The sequence below is a fragment of the Aotus nancymaae genome, unplaced genomic scaffold, assembly GCF_030222135.1.
Source record: "Aotus nancymaae isolate 86718 unplaced genomic scaffold, 86718_ANA_hifiasm-v0.15.2.pri h1tg000141l, whole genome shotgun sequence".
Lineage (NCBI taxonomy): Eukaryota > Metazoa > Chordata > Mammalia > Primates > Aotidae > Aotus > Aotus nancymaae.
In genome coordinates, this window is record NW_026988556.1 from 2,017,853 (window position 1) to 2,035,506 (window position 17,654).

General features: G+C 35.8%; 1 long non-coding RNA gene across 1 annotated transcript; it reads right to left on the reverse strand.

Annotated features, from left to right (window-relative positions):
• Positions 1-464: 464 nt before the first annotated feature.
• On the reverse strand, positions 465-5,075 carry LOC135272899 (uncharacterized). The gene is made up of 2 exons (XR_010340830.1): positions 3,256-5,075; positions 465-2,392 (listed from the first exon to the last, which is right to left on the reverse strand). It is a non-coding gene; the product is annotated as an uncharacterized LOC135272899 (long non-coding RNA).
• Positions 5,076-17,654: the final 12,579 nt, after the last annotated feature.

Genomic DNA, 17,654 nt, shown 5'->3' on the forward strand with positions numbered 1-17,654 from the left:
GCAGGCTTTTGGTTTTGTTTTGGTTTTTGTACTAACTTTCATGCCTCAGCGATCTGTGGCAATCCAAGCACCTATTAAAACAACTCTGCTGTTCCTGCCACCACTGAGGTTCATTCCTGATGAAATTGTGGTCCTTCAATGACCACCCAGCTGTGGGGTCTTTGCTGCTAAAGAGAAATGAGACACCATGAAACACTCAAGAGTGTGGGCAGGAAGGGAGGTCTTCAAAACCAGCAAGAAAAATAACCACTGGAGCTTCCCTTCCACAGGAAGGAGTACAAATGACTGATGAGGGGTGTGAACGCGTGGCAGGCTGAGACTAGAGGAAAAGGATCTCTGTTTAATATTTCCATGGTAAATGGTGTATAATTGTTTCAGCACAAGACAAATATAACTGAAAGGACCAAGCTTGGATTTGTTTTAACAGGCAGGTTCGTGGGGAGGAAAAACATCAGCCGAGGGTATAGAAAGGGAAAAAAAAGAAATTTATTTACAAAATATATATAGATAGATAGATAGATAGATAGATACAATACCATCCACAGCAACACCGGCATAGGAATCAGCACGGGTAATCACAGCAACACTGGCAAAAGAATCAGCACGGGTAATTGCAACCACACTGGACTCAGCATGGGTATTCGCAAAGTCAACCTGGAAGCTTTGTTTTTCTTCTTCTCTCTCTTCTACATAACACTGGACTGTTTGTTTTATACTGTATTAGCACTAGACTATTTTTATACTGTACTAAAAAAAGACATTTATTTCTTTTATACTGTGCTAAAAAAAGTTTATTTACAGTCTATGTAAGAATATGCTGACTCCATCTTCATTATGTAACTACATCCTTGAAGTTATTTATTAAAGAGCAGACATGGGAATTGGCCAGATTCCCGTGCCTTGTTTATTTAAGTACATCTAGGAACTTTCTGAGCTCTGAAAGCCCCCAGACAGTTCAAGGAAATGAAGATTATGAGGAGTCTGTGCAAAGCCTTATAAACAATCTAGTTAACCCTTACGTTTAGGTCCTAAGGCTTTCACAGAGGAAGTATGATCTTCATTTACACTTTATGTATATGAGTTGGACGATATATATTGGGTAGTGATAACAGAGCAACAAGAAGGCAAGCAACATATTAAAATACAACATGTTAAGAGTAGACATAAGAAATATTTGTTTCAACCAAGTAGTAGGTAATCAAGAAGTAATTTAGTTAAATAAGTTCCATCCTTCTCTATTTTGTTTAATTTCTTACATTAATTGCTTAAGCTTGTTAATTTTATCCTGTATTTTTTGACTATTATCAGTTAAGTTAAAACAACACATGCCTTTGATTTTCTCACATCCTTGGTGATGGAATAAGTAATTAATGGCGGCTCTATTGTCTAAAATAGCTTGTCGTAAGTTGTGTTGTTTATTATTTAATAGAGCTAATGCTTGAGAGGTTTGATTTAAAGTTTTTGCCATATTACATCCTAGGTGTTGTAACTGCCTTTGATTTATAGGCCCAAAGAAAAGTATACCAATTACACTAGCAATCATTGCTGCTCCTTCTGCTTCCGATAGGAAGGTTACTTGATCATTACAAGTTTCTTGATCTATAGGTACAGATCGGCGGGTTCTACTACTATTATGTTTAAGCTGTACAATGCTATCCTGAGTAGGGAGAAATACAGAAATGCGTGATAAGCAACATTTAGTATTGGTTGTGACATTAGCTGGAATATAATTGTAAGTATAGCTATTACAAGTGAAAAACCATCCAGTGGGTAAGGTTACATATCCTTTAACAGATGGGTAATTTTGAGTAGTATTACACAAAAGAGTGCCAGGTATAGATTTACACTGAGTAGTACAATTAACAAAGTTTACACAAGTGTCATTAGGGGTAATAATTGTTTTAGGAGTACATAACTGCAAATAGTTTACAGGTAATGTATATGAAGATTTTCCCCAATTAGCTAAATCATCATAGGATATAGTCTTGTCAGGGAAATTTGCAAGGAAAGTCATTTCTTTAATATCTTTGGCAGGTTTACATACTGGTCGAAGACAGTTTCTCAACATATAATGGTGGTGATGGTCTTGTTCCAGGCAGAAAGAAGTAACATTTAACACCCGCGCTAGCGAGAGCCAGAAGTTTTCTTCCTGACTTGGAGATGATATCAGGGCAATGGCGAGGTGTACAGTTATCAGGATTATGAACATCTGTAAAGAAAGCTCTTTGCTGGGCCCACTTGTACATGGCGTTTGCTCCACAGTGACCTGTGTGTTCATGTATCCATTTGGCACATGTTAGATGATCTTCAGCATGGGTATTGGAATTAATTTTAGTTAAATCAACCTTTTTATTGTGTAATTTTTTAACAGAATCTGAAGAGGTGTGAGCATCTACATGAAAAACAGAAACATTAGTATATTATAAAACAATCTATATATTTTGCCATATTTCTGCTCCCCATAATGATTTGTCTCGAATTTTCCACCCATCATGTTCCCATTGTGTCTGGATCCCAATCAGCCTTAGCGGTAGCAATGACTGTATGAACCTTCTCAGCATTTACCTTTTTCTTCCTTTTACGATATTTGTACTGAGCACAATGCACTGCAGTTTTTTCAGCTACCCCCTGATATGTTTTGACCTGATCTCCCAAAACAAAGTTTTGACATTGTAACATAGACAATTTACTTTGTAAATCTGCCAACTCTTTTTCCAGCTGCAATTTTTCTTGCATAACCTTCTGTCTGCCTATATATTGCTTTCGATATGCAGATAACAAGATCCAACCTCGGTGACTTACAGCTGCTATTTCTTTTCCTTTCTCCACTGGAACCAACTCTAACGTTTCACACACCTGCATAGGGTTAGCAGATCGCAAACGACCATCCCAATTCTCACTCAATCCTGTCCCACAAGCCCAAATACGAGCTACTGATGAGAAGGTGGGATCATCCCACCCTGGAATATCACAAGTTACAGCTTTAATTTCTCACTTAAAAAGAGGCATGTTGCTTTCCCTTCTCCCCGAATCCTGCCGACTATGCCAATTTGTTTCAGCACAAGACAAATATAACTGAAAAGACCAAGCTTGGATTTGTTTTAACAGGCAGGTTCGTGGGGAGGAAAAACATCAGCCGAGGGTATAGAAAGGAAAAAAAAAGAAATTTATTTACAAAATATATATATAGATAGATAGATAGATAGATAGATAGATAGATAGATAGATAGATAGATAGATAGATAGATACAATACCATCCACAGCAACACCGGCATAGGAATCAGCACGGGTAATCACAGCAACACCGGCAAAAGAATCAGCACGGGTAATTGCAACCACACCGGAATCAGCACGGGTATTCGCAAAGTCAACCTGGAAGCTTTCTGTTCTTCTTCTCTCTCTTCTTCTACATAACACTGGACTGTTTGTTTTATACTGTATTAGCACTAGACTATTTTTATACTGTACTAAAAAAAGACATTTATTTCTTTTATACTGTGCTAAAAAAAGTTTATTTACAGTCTATGTAAGAATATGCTGACTCCGTCTTCATTATGTAACTACATCCTTGAAGTTATTTATTAAAGAGCAGACACGGGAATTGGCCAGATTCCCGTGCCTTGTTTCTTTAAGTACATCTGGGAACTTTCTGAGCTCTGAAAGCCCCCAGACAATTCAAGGAAATGAAGATTATGAGGAGTCTGTGCAAAGCCTTATAAACAATCTACTTAACCCTTACAATAATCCAGAGATCACTACTTCCAAAGTCAAATTTCACTAGAAAGCCAGCTTCCTGTGCAGTTATCACAGAGATCTGTGTGAGATCCTCATCATAGCTTTGTTTACAAACATAAATTTGACTTTTGCAAAGAATACAGCAAATATGAGGTTGATCTTTTGGGTTACTGAAAAATGGTTTTCTCACAAAATTTGGAAGGTCTACAGACAATGAGATAAAGGAATTTTCTGAGGGCCAGACACCCCCATGAGGATGAGTCAGGGCTCCTGGCATCCACCGAGGAAAGGCTAAGGTATCTTGCTGAGATTTCTGCAGATTCCATGTCTGGAGCTTGCTCCAGTGGCTCCTCTCCAAGTGTAAAGCCCAACTTGGACTTCATTTTACTTCTCAGTAGCCAAGTTTCTTTTTTATTTTTTTATTTCATTTTTATTTTTTAGATGGAGTCTTGCTCTGTTGCCCAGGCTGGAGTGCAGTGGCGCCATCACAGCTCACTGCAATCTCTGCCTCCATGTTCAAGTGATTCTCCTGCCTCAGACTCCCCAGTAGCTGGTATTACAGGTGCACACAAGTAATGTTAAAAAAAAAAAAATACATTTTTGTATTTTTAGTAGAGACAGGGTTTCACTGTGTTGGTCAGGCTGGTCTTGAACTTCCAGCCTCAGGTGACCCACCCACTTTGGCCTCCCAAAGTGCTGGGATTACAGGCATGAGCCCTTCCAAATATAATCTCCAAACTCAATAATTACATTGCCTAGTTGGAAGGAAGCAGGCTCACATTTTTTTTTTTAATAGAGATGGTGTTCTCACTATTTTTTAAAAAAGTGCCTAAGCTGTGGCAATAAGTTGAAAATAGTGATTTTCCTGCAAAGGAGACCTGGAGAGGAAGTTTAAAATGCAAAAGATAATGTAACAGAAATAAAGGTTGCAAAAGGGGCCTCAGGTATTTTAGGACCAATGCTATGTCAGTCTGGAGATGCCTGAACAGAACTGTGTGTGCTCTATAGCTCTGAGGACTGAAAAGAGACAAAGCAAGGCCCCTAACACTTAAGATATTATAGGCACAGGAATACTGAATGACAGCTAAAGTCCCTTATCTTATATGAGGCAAAATCTGGAATTGACAATGTATATAACCACTATGTGTCACAAACTTAGATATAATTAGGTTTTTCTAATACTCTGCAGTTTTTAATGTCTATTTAAATATTTTGTCAGAGTTTTAAAGAATAATTGTACTTAAAAATAAAATAGTAATATCTCATTTAAAACTAAATGCTTAATTTATAGGCAAAAATCATCTATAATGATTCAGAGATCCAAGTAGAAGAAGATGCCTTAATTTTAAGAATAATTATACTATACCAAATGGAATTTATTGAATGCAGAAATGCTTTCATATTGAAATTAAAATAGGAGGCGCTTTTTAAATGTTAACCAAGGAGCGCACAGTGAAATGACTGTGTCCAACGCTGCAGATATGAAACATAAATGAGATAAAATATTGCAGAATTGAAACTGAGTTACTATTAATTATAAAGAAAATCACATTGATGAGTGCAAAAATGTCAAAATTATTTCAATGTCAAAATTGCTAAAAGTGTTAAATATGTCTATTATGCAAAAGGAAAACTGGCAGAAATATTTGTTAATTTAATTAAGTTAAACAGTACCAAGTAAGTATTGAGCTTGGAAATACAATTCGAACTTTTTTGAAACTACTAAAAGTATCACAACATATGGCAATTCTGAAAACTGCTGATGCAAAAACTTAATGTAATCAAATTACCTTTCTTTGATTTTTCTAATACCAAAAAGTCTAATCATAATTTGCAAATGTCAACTCTTCTCTGTCATCACTAGATCACTGTCTCCACTAAATACAAAATATACACCAAGTAGGTATGAAACCTATACATATTTACTATTTCTGAATAGAATAGGGTAAATCAACTGGCTACATCCTATACATTATTACTGGCATTGTGAGGTATTGTAGAAAAACCTCTACTAATCCTAGAAATGTTCTGACACTTGTAGGAAAGATAGAACATCTAGCAGATTAATTTCCAAATTATACTAGAGAACTTTAAGAAGACAGATGTTATGGCTTTATACATCTCAATCTGACAATGATCAACAGTGAGAATTACACAAAATTAATTTAGGAGCACTTACGGATTGGCTTATGGTCTTGGGCATCCTTTACTTCTATACAAGTTAAGCTCGTGATTCAGTAATTATTTCCATTTTCCTGCATGGCTTTGATGCTGGTCACCTTGTAGCCCAGAAAACTCCCTTTTCCAGAAAACAGTACTTACTCTGTCTACTGATCCACATACTTCCTTTTCCTTGCAGACCTGGCCTCACAGATTGAAATATAAACTACTCACCTGATTTCCTTCTACTAATGGGAGAATGGGCTCTGGTTTGTAGTCACTACAGCCAGTGAGTGTGTAGGAAGGAGGTCTGAGATGTGGGTTTGTGATCCTGTGACTTCACTTCCCCAGAAAACTACAATTATCACTTCACCTGTAGATAGAATGGCAGTACATATTTGAAGAGTTAAAGTTATTTTCAGAAAACCAATTACCAAAAACAATGACAATGTTCTAATGTGCATCTCCAGAGACATAAAAATATTTGGGAGAGGTGATAAATTTCCACAATATCTGGAAGAAAATGGGCTCCTGAAGGAAGGAAGCAGGAAATGATGAGTCTGAGACGTGAGAGACTGAAGCAAAGCATGTGTGTCTTACTGAATTCTGTGCTTCCCTGGGTTATACATCTGCTGAAAATCTAATTTTCAGCTAATCTCCAAACTATGGAGCCAAACTGTTCTTTAAACAGATGAGATCACACAAAGAGCTTGAGAAGGAGATGTCAACAGTTTACACAGCAGAGAAGAACTTAAAGTCAAACATTAATATAAAGAATAAATAGAAAACAAATTATACAATTCAATGCAAATTAATATTTAAATGTAGATAATATGTATTCTAGGAACATATATTTTATCAACATTTACCCCATAGAGACAGAGATTCTAAACTAAATATTTATAGAAGAAACAGAACATTCACTAACGACCCCTCCTATCCATAAAAATGTACTGATTTTATGGATTCCAGAAGAAAATTCTACTCATGTACTAATGAATATACCAATATATCCTAAAATTTTTAAAAGCTATAATTATTCTTCCCAATCATTTTTAGGAAGGATAAATTGATATAAGAACTGTTTGCATGAGCAATAGAATATCACAAAGAATTAAAAGGTATGAATATGAAAGTAACATTTTTACATATTAGAAACAATTGTGTTAACACATTAAAATATTATAGCATTATTAAGTGCCCTTTATGCCAGAAAGGCAAGTGAGATTCATTCTCAGGAAATTCTATAATACAATAAATTACATTAATTGAATTAATGAGAATGTCATGTGCTCATGTTCATAAATGCAAAACAGATAATGTCAAAATGTCACAGAAAATTATATTTCAAATAATGTAATCATTAAGAAATTAGCAGAAAATATTTTTAAACATAAAAATAGATTTGTAAAATGAAAAGTCGTGAAGTTACATGATTAGACAGGAAGAGTCAACATTATTAAGAAATCAAAAATACTTTTTTTTTTGAGACAGGGTCTCCCCCTCTCATCCAGGATGAAGTGTAGTGGCACAATCTCAGCTCACTGCAACCTCCACCTCTTGGGTTCAAGTGATCCTCCTACCTCAGCTCCCCAAGTAGCTGGGATCACAGTTGTGCAACACCATGCCTGGCTAATTTTTTTATTTTTTGTAGAGCCAGGATTTTGCCATGTTGTCCAGGCAGGCTGGTCTCAAACTCCTGAATTCGAGTAATCCACCTGCCTCAGCCTCCCAAAGTACTGGGATTACAGACGTGAACCACCATGCCTGGCCAAGAAATAAAAAATACTTCAATAAATAGATTTTAACTCCAACATAGCTATCATCTGTTTGTATTCTAGAGATAGAAAGTTTACTCTAAAGAAGAATAAACAAATAAAAATGTCCATGAAAAGTCTGAACAGACTGTAGACTTTGAGATTAAAATTGTGTTGTGTTAATTCATAAACAGAGTGAGAGACCAATGGAATGTAAAATTCAATAGTGGACTAATATGAAATACACTGTACAACAAATGCAGCAGTGGTGAAAGAAGCCATGCAAGCTCAGTGTGTCTCCCTGGGGACTGAAGCTCACAGACATGCAGCACAGATTCTGTCTCTCACTGTGTTTGCTCCCTGCAGGTCTGATATTCCTACATGTGCAGGAAGAATACTTTGCCTTCCTGCAAGAATATTTTTAGCTAAAATCTAATGAATGTGATTCCTACTGCCTCAATACTCATTGTAACCTGTTTTCAGAGCCCATAATATGCTTCCTGGTGAGCTGAGATGTCACTGCCATTACTAAAACTTTATTACCTGCAAGTGACCCATGTCTATGTTTGTGAATTATAGAACCAGTCAGATATTATTGTAGTAATTCTGTAGTTGGTGACTTGCCTGGTGCAGGACTATATGGAGGCTTCTTTCCTTACTAGGTCTGCAGGTGAAGAGAGTCTAAATGAAGCATTCAGAGATACTGGGATGGGCCACTCCAAGGTGTTATGCTCTCAATGTATACCCCAAACTAACACAGGCACAAAGTTCCATGTCCCTTTAGAAGAAGAAAAAATATATTTGGAAAGAATAATCATCATTGGTTGTGAAACAGAAAGTCTTCAGAGCATGTGCTAAAAAACAAACAAACACTAACAGATGTTCCATGGCTGGAATAAAAGTGTCAATAGACGCTGGTGAGGCTGGATGGAAAAGGGAACACATACAGAGTTGGTGGGAATTTAAATTAGTTCAGCCAGTGTGCAAAGCAGTTGATTTCTCAAAGAACTTAAAACAAGTACCATTTGACTCAGCAATTCCCTTACTGGTGCTGGGTATGGTGGCTCACACCTGTAATCCCAACACTTTGGGAGGCCAAGGCAGGTGGATCACCTGAGGTCAGGAGTTCAAGACCAGCCTAGCCAACATGGGAAAACCCTGTCTCTAGTATAAACATAAATATTTGCTGGGCATTGTGGAGGGGACCTGTAATCCCAGCTACTCAGAGGCAGAGGCAGGAGAATTGCTTGAACCCAGATGAGGTTGCAGTGAGCAGAGATCATGCCACTGCACTCTAGCCTGGGAGACAGAGCAAGTCTCCATCTAAAAAAAAACAAAAACATAATAAAAGATAAAAATTCCCATTACTGGGTACATACCCAAAAGAAAATACAACATTTTACCAAAAAGACACAATGTAAACCTGCATATGTACCCCTTCTATCTAAAATACCACTTGAAAAATATTTTAAATAAATATTTGTGAAAAATGTTATCTCACTGTAGGAATAAAGAACTTTCTAACTAACTTAAGAAGCACACAGCCAAAACTAAGGACTAGTAGCAGGGCTAAGGAAAGCCAAAAGTGTCAGCATGCTTGGCACAAGCTGATAGGTATTTGCTGAAATGACAGCTGCCCTGGGGAAATGAAAAAGTGTTATTCAGACACAATTATGGATTCTTCAATTTCTTGATTTTCCTGGGACATCTTTATCATTCTCTGACCTCCTGAGTGTGGTCAGACATCTGCCTCTTAGAGGTGACTTGTTGGCTGCAAACTGTGGCATTTATTACTGTCCTTTGCTCAAGGAAGAGGGACCTCTCTAATCCTAGAAATGTCTACATCTGATGAAAGAAATCAAGGAACTAAACAAATGAAGAGATATACCATATTCATAAACAGAAAGACTCAGTATTGTTAAGATGCCAGTTTTTCCTAATATACAGATTCAATGCAATTCCAATCAAAATGGAAGCAAATAAGTTGGAGAATATAGACAAACTAGCTCTAAAGTTTATATAACTAGGCAAGAGACCTTCAATAGCAAAGCACAATTTTGAAGAACAAAATTGGAGGACAGACTAATCAACTTCAACACTTACTATAGAGCTATGTTAATCAAGAGTGTGGTATTGATGAAAAAATAGACAAACATATTGGTGAAACAGGATAAAGTTCAGAAATAGACACATATATTCAGTTTATCTTTGAAAAGGAAATAAAGGAAACATGATGATGAAACAAATATTTTATTTTTCAGGAAGGGGTGCTGGAAAAACTGAACATCCACATGCAAAATAATAATAATAATAATAAATCACAGACCTTACACCTTAACCGAAATTAACTCAAAATAAAGACCTAAAAATATAACAGAAAATGATAAAACTTACAGAACATGACACAGGAGAAAACAGATTATTGGGTTTGATGATGACCTTTCAAAAAAACAAGAGTTGCAGTTCATAAAAGAAGTAATTGATGAGCTAGATTTGATGAAAATGTAATTTTTCCCCCCCCCGGGGGAAGACACTAAAAAAAAAAAAAAGAAAAAAAGAAAAACAAACCACGGACTGGAAGAAAATATTTGCCAAAACCTATCTGATTAAGGGCTGTCACAGAAATATATTAATATTCTTAAAACTAAACATTAAGAAACACCTTAATTAAAAAATGAGCTAACAGGCGGGAGTGGTGGCTCACATCTGCAATCCCAGCACTTTGGGAGGGTGAGGCTGGTGGATAACTTGAGGTAAGGAATTTGAGACCAGCCTGGCCAATATGATGGAACCCTGTCTCTACTAAAAATACAAAAATTAGCTGGGCATGGTGGTGCACACCTGTGATCCCAGCTATTTGGGAGGCTAAGGCAGGAAAATCACTTGAACCTGGGAGGTGGAGGTTGCAGTGATCCAAGATCGTGCTGCTGCACTCCAACCTGGGTGATGGAGCAAGACTTTGTCTAAAAATGGAGCTAAATACATTAACCGGCACATCATCAAATAAAATATACAAATGAAAAATAAGCATATGTAATGATGCTACACAAAATATTTCCTCAGGGAAATGTAACAATGACATGCCACTGCACACCTATTAGAATGACCAAAATCCCAAATACTGACACCACCAAACACTGGCAAAAATTTGGAGAGGAACTCTCATCCAATGCTTTTGGGAATGTAAAATGGTGCTGTCATTTAAAATTTTTATTTATAATTTCAACTTTTATTACAGATTAAAATATAAACATGCAGGTTTGTCACATGGGTTAAATTACATAACACTGAGGTTAGTGGTCCCAACAATCCCATCATCCAGGAAGTAGGCATAGTACCCAACAGGTGGTTCTTCAACTCAGCTGGCCCTCCATCCTTGCCTTGTCTAGTCATCCTCAATGTCTATTCCCATCTTTATGTTCATGTGTATTCAATGTTTAGCTCCCACTAGTAAGTGAGGACATGTGTATTTGGTTTTCTGTTTTTGCAGTAGTTCACTAGGATAAGTACCTCCAGTTCCATTATGTTGCTGTAAAGAACATGATTTTATTCTTTTTATGACTACATAGTATTCCATGGGGTATATGCACCACATTTTCTTCTTTATCCAGTCTACCATTGATGGGTGCTGCCATGAACATGTATATGAATGTGCTTTTAGGGTAGACTGGTTTATATTCCTTTGGGTATATGCCTAATCATGGGATTGCTGGGTCCAGTGGTAATTCTGTCTTTAAGAAATTGCCAAACTGCTTTCCACAACAGCTGAACTAACTTACATACCCACCAGCTGTGTATGTATTTCTTTTGCTCCACAGCCTTGCCAGCATGCTATTTTTTGACTTTCGAATTATAGCCATTCTGACTGGTGTGGGATGGTATCTCCTTGTGGTTTTGATTTGCATCTCTCCACTGATTAGTGGTGTTCAGCATTTTTTTGTAAGCTTGTGGGCATTATGTATATCTTCTTTTGAAAACTGTCTGTTTATGCCCTTTGTCTACTATTTAATGAGGCTGTTTTTTGCTTGTAAATTTGTTTCTTTTAGATATGGGATAATAGACATTTGTTAGCTGCACAGTTTGCAAATGTTTTCTCCCATTTGGTTGATTGTCTGTTTACCTGTTGATAGTTTATTTTGCTATTCATAGCAAACGTTCAAAAGGGAAGCTCTTTAGTTTAATTAGGTCCAATTTGTTGACTTTAGTTTTTGTTTCAATTGCTTTTGGCATCTTCATCATGAAATCTTTGCCAGGTCCTATGTCCAGAATGATACTCCCTAAGTTATCTTTGAGGGCTTTTATAGTTTCAAGTTTTACATTTAAGTCTTTAGTCATCTTTAGCTGATTGTTGTATAAGATGTAAGGAAGGGGTCAAGTTTCAATCTTTTGCATAAGTCTAGCCAGTTATTTCAGCACCATTTACTGAATGGGAATACTTTCACCATTGCTTGTTTTTGTAGATTTTGTCAAAGACCAGATTGTTGTAGGTGTGCAGCATGATTTCTGGGCTCTCTATTCTGTTCCATCCATCAATAAATCTGTTTTTGTACCAGTAACATGCCGTTTTGGTTACTGTAGCCTTGTACTATAGTCTGAATTTGGGTTATGTGATTGTATATATACCACATTTTAAAATCCACTTATCTATTGTTGGACACCTAGATTGTTTTCATATCTTAGATACTGCAAATAATACTGCAATAAACATGGGAAGGCATACATCTTTTTCATATACTGATTTTAATTTCTTTCTGTATATTCCCAGTAGTGGAATTACTGGATCACATGACAATTCTATTTTTAGTTTTCTGAGGAAACTTTTGTTTTCCAAAATGGCTGTATCAATATACAATACCAATAATGGTGGATAACAAGTCCATTTTTTCCCTCATCTTCTCCAAAACTTATCTTTCATCTATTTGCTAATTGGCTGTCAAACAGATATGAGGTGACACCTCATAGTGGTTTTTACTTTGTATTATCTCATGATTAGAGATGTTGAGCAATTTTTCATATATCTGTTAGCCATTTGTGTGTCTTCTTTGAGAAATATATATTTAGGTCTTTGCCCTTTTGAGACAGTGTCACCCAGGAGAAAGTGCAGTGGTGTGACCAAGGCTTAATGCAGACTCAACCTACCAGGATCAATCCTCCTACTTCAGCTTCCTGAGTAGCCGAGACAAGATTAATGTGCTTCACACTTGCCATGGTGGTTTGCTGCCTCCATCCCAACATCCCTTATATTAGGTATTTTTCCCAATGTTATCCCTTCCAAATCTCCCCACCAACCCATCCCTCTGCTAGCACACCACCCAGCAACAGACCCCATTGTATAATGTTCCCCTCCCTGTGTCCTCATGTTCTCATTGTTCAACACCTGCCTATGAGTGAGAACATGCGGTGTTTGGTTTTCTGTTCTTGTGTCAGTTTGCTGAGAATGATGGTTTCCAGATTTATACATGTCCATGCAAAGGACATGAACTCATCCTTTTTTATGGCTGCATAGTATTTCATGGTGTATATGTGCCACATTTTCTTTATCCAGTCTATCATTGATGGGCATTTGGGTTGGTTCCAGGTCTTTGCTATTGTAAACAGTGCCACAATGAACATACATATGCACATGTCTTTATAATTGAACGATTTATAATCCTTTGGGTATATAATCAGTAATGAGATTGCTGGGGTATTTCTATTTCCAGATCCTTGAGGAATCACCACACTGTCTTCCACGATGGTTGAACTAATATATACTACCACCAACAGTGTAAAAGTGTTCCTATTTCTCCACATCCTCTCCAGTATTTGTTGTCTCTAGATTTTTTAATGATCGCCATTCTAACTGGCATCAAATGATATCTCAATGTGGTTTTGATTTGCATTTCTCTAATGACCAGTGATGGTGAGCATTTTTTCATGTTTACTGGCCGCATAAACATCTTCTTTTGAAAAGTGTTCATATCTTTTGCCCACTTTTTGATGGGATTGTTTGTTTTTTCTTGTAAATTTGTTTTAGTCTCTGTAGATTCTGGATGTTAGCCCTTTCTCAGATGGGTAGCTTGCAAAAGTTTTTTCCCATTCTTTTGGTTTCTGGTTCACACTAATGATTGTTTCTTTTGCTGTGCAGAAGCTCTTAAATTTGATTAGATCCCATTTGTCTATTTTGGCTTTTGTTGCCATTGCTTTTGGTGTTTTAGTCATGAAGTCCTTGCCTATGCCTATGTCCTCAATGGTATTGCCTAGGTTTTCTTCTGGGGTTTTTATGGTGTTAGGGCTTATGTTTAAACCTTTAATACATCTGGCGTTAATTTTTGTATAAGGTGTAAGGAAAGGATCCAGTTTCCGCTTTCTGCACATGGCTAGCTAGTTTTCCCAACACCATTTATTAAACAAGGAGTATTTTCAATGGAGAAAAGGCAGTCTCTTCAGCAAACAGTGTTAGAAAATCTGGATAACCACATACAGAAGAAAAAAAAATTGTCAAACATTAATTAACTGCAGATGCATCGATTTATTTCTGTGCTATCTCTCAGAAGATAGCACAGTTGGTATGTCTGTCTTGATGCTACCGCCATGGGGTTTTGATGACTAAAGCTTTGTATTGAAATCTGGTAGTGTGATGTCTTCAGCTTTAATATTTTTGGTCAAGATTTCTGGCTATCTAGAGTTTCTGTGGTTTCTTACAATTTTTTTTCTACTTCATCAGAGTGAAATTGGAATTTTAATAGAGATTGCACTGAATCTGTAATATTGCTTTTACTATACACTTTTTTAAACAATATTAATTCTTCCAGTTCATAAGCATGAGATAGAGATAACTTTTTCTTTGTTTCTGTCACATTGAATACTTTTATCATACTATAAAACTACAAACCAATATTACTGATAAACATAGATTCAAAAATCCTCACCAAAATCGTTTGAATCTGTATTCAACAGTACATTGAAAATGATCATTCTCTATGACCAAGTGGAATTTATTCCTTGGTTGCGAGGATGGTATAACAAGTTAAAATCAGTAAGTGTTGTTTACAATTTTTTGTAATGTTTCATAGTTTTTAGTATATCTTTCACTTTCTTGATTAAATTTACTCCTAGTATCTTATTTTGTTTCACTGTATTTCTTTTTGTCAGTTTTAGTGTGTAGTAACACTTTACTGTTGCTTGTGCATCCTTGTCTTGTTCCTGATCAAGAGACACAAGAAAAGGCTTCAAATTTTCACCATTGAATATAATGGTAGCTGTAAACATGTCATATTTGGGCCTTATTGCGTTCAGAAACATTCCTACTATACCTAATATATTAACAGTTTTTATCAAAAAATGATATTAAGTTTTGTCAGATGCTTTTCATGCATCAATTAGAATTACTGTGCTGTTTTTGTCTCTCATTCTGTAAAAATGGTAAATCACACTAACTGGTTTTAATATGTTATGTCATCCTTGCAATCCAGGAATAAATCCCATTTGGTGATAGTGAATGATCCTCTTTAATGTACTGCTGAATACAGACTCATACTATTTTGTTGAGGATTTTTGCATCTATATTTATCAGTAATATTTGAAAGGGTTTGACAACAATTGGGATTAGTTTTTCTTTAAGTATTTGGTAGAGCTTAGCTGTGGAGATATCTTTTCCTAAAATTTTCTTTGGTGGGAAATTTTATTTACTAAATCAATCTCGTTATTCTGTTAAGACCTGCACCTTCTTCATGATTCCATCTTGATAGGTAGGAAGGTATGTACATCTCGTTTGTCCAATACATTCCTGCATAATTGTTCATAGTAAGTCTCATGGGCCTTTATATTTGTCTTATCAATAATATCCCATTTTATGTTTACAATTTTATTTGAGTCTTCTCTTTTTTCATAGCCTAGCCAAGCATTCATCTATTCTGTTTACCTCTTCAAAATACTACACACATCTCAGTTCTATTGATATTTTCTATTTTTTTCTAGTCCTAATTTATTTCTGCTCTGATCTTTGTTACTTCCTTTTTTCTGCTAAATTTTGACTTAGTTTGTACCTTTTATTCTAGTTTCTTTTGGTGTAACTTTGGGTTGTTTATTTGAGATCTTGCTTTTATTGATGTAAGCATTCATCGCTATAAAATTTCCCCTTAAGAACTGCTTTTACTCGATAAAACATGTATTGAGAAGTTGTTCACACATTTTCATTTCTCTCTTTTGTAAATTTCTTATTTAATTTCTTCTTTATGCAGTTTCTGTTAGTAGTTCAGGAGCATATTGTTTAATTTCTACATATTTGTTAATGTTTTATGATTCTGTTGTGAATTTCTACCTTTATAACATTGTGGTCAGAAAAACACTTGATATAAACTCAACACTGTCAAATTTCTTATTACTTGTTTTATGGCCTAGAATATGACCTATCCTGGATAATGTTATATGTGCACATGAAAAGAATGTGCATTCTGTTTCTCTTGGATGGTATGTCCTACATGTGTTCATTAATTTCATCTAGTCTAAAATGTAGTTGCAGCTCAATGTTTCCTTATTGATTTTCTATCTGGATTATCTGTCCAGTGTTGAAAGTGGGGTACTGAATTTCTCTAGCATTATTGTGTTGCAGTCTATGTCTACCTTCACATCACTTAATGTTTCCTTTATATATTAAGATGCTCTGTTGTTGGGTACATATAGATTTACAATTGCTACATCCTGTGGCTGAATAGACTCTCTTATATCTATATAATGACATTCATAGTCTCTTTTTACAGTTTGTGACCTAAAATCAATTTAGTCTGAGATAAACATAGTTACCTCTACTCTCTGTTTTTGTTTTCATTTGCATGAAATAACTTTTTCCATTTTTCACTTTCACTCATGGATGTCATTTAGCATTAAGCAAGTCTCTCATATGCAGCGTATATTGCATATTGTTTTACGTTATTTACTAAGCCACTCCCTATCTTTTGAACTATATTAGTTTGTTCTTGCACTACTAGAAACAAATACCCAAACTGGGTACTTCATAAAGAAAAAAGGGTTAACTGGCTCATGGTTCAGCAGGCTTTAAGCATGGCTGGGGAGGCTAGATCTTAAAATTATAGTAGAAGGCAAAGAGGAAGAAGTACCTCTTACATGGCTAGAATAGGGGGAAATGAGAAAGAAGGGGGAGGTGCTACACACTTTTGTAAACAGCCAGATCTCATGAGAACTATCATAAGTAACAGCAAGGGAGAAATCCACCCCCATGATCCAACTACCTCCCTCCAGGCCCCTCTTCCAACACTGAAGATAACTGATACACGAATTCAGTAAAGTTGAAGGATAACAAAATAAGCTAACAAAAGTAAGTAGTGTTTCTATGTACCAATAAACTAACTATCTGATGAAATTTTGGAAAACAATCCCAAGTACAATAGCAACAAAAGATTAAATACTTGGGTATAAATTTAACCAAAAAGATAAAAAGGCCTGTATATGAAAAACCTATAAAATACCAATGAACTACAGTTTAAAAACACAAGTAAATAAAAAGATATCCTATGTTCATGAATTGGAAGAATTAATATTGAGAACATGTACAAAAGGTAACATATTTAATGCAATCACTATCAAAATGGGATGCATGGGCTAACTGAACAGAATGGAAAACTCAGAAATAAACCCACATGCTTACAGTCAACTTATTTTTCACAAAGATGCCAAAAACACACAATGAGGAAGGGACAGTCTTTTCAATAAATGGTGTCATAAAAATGGAATATCCACCAGAAAAATAAAATTAGACCCTTAACTTACATCATATTAAAAAATCAACTCCAAATAAAGACTTAAATATAACACTTGAACTGGAAAACTATTAAAAGAAAACAGGGCTAAAGCTCCATGACATTGGTCTGAGCAATACTGTTTTTAATATAACCCTGACAGCACAGTCAACAAAAGCAAATATAAGAAAAATTTGTTGTAGCTTATGTTTTGAATTTCTGGTCATTACTTAACCTGGTCACTACTTTCCGTCACTTCATGGT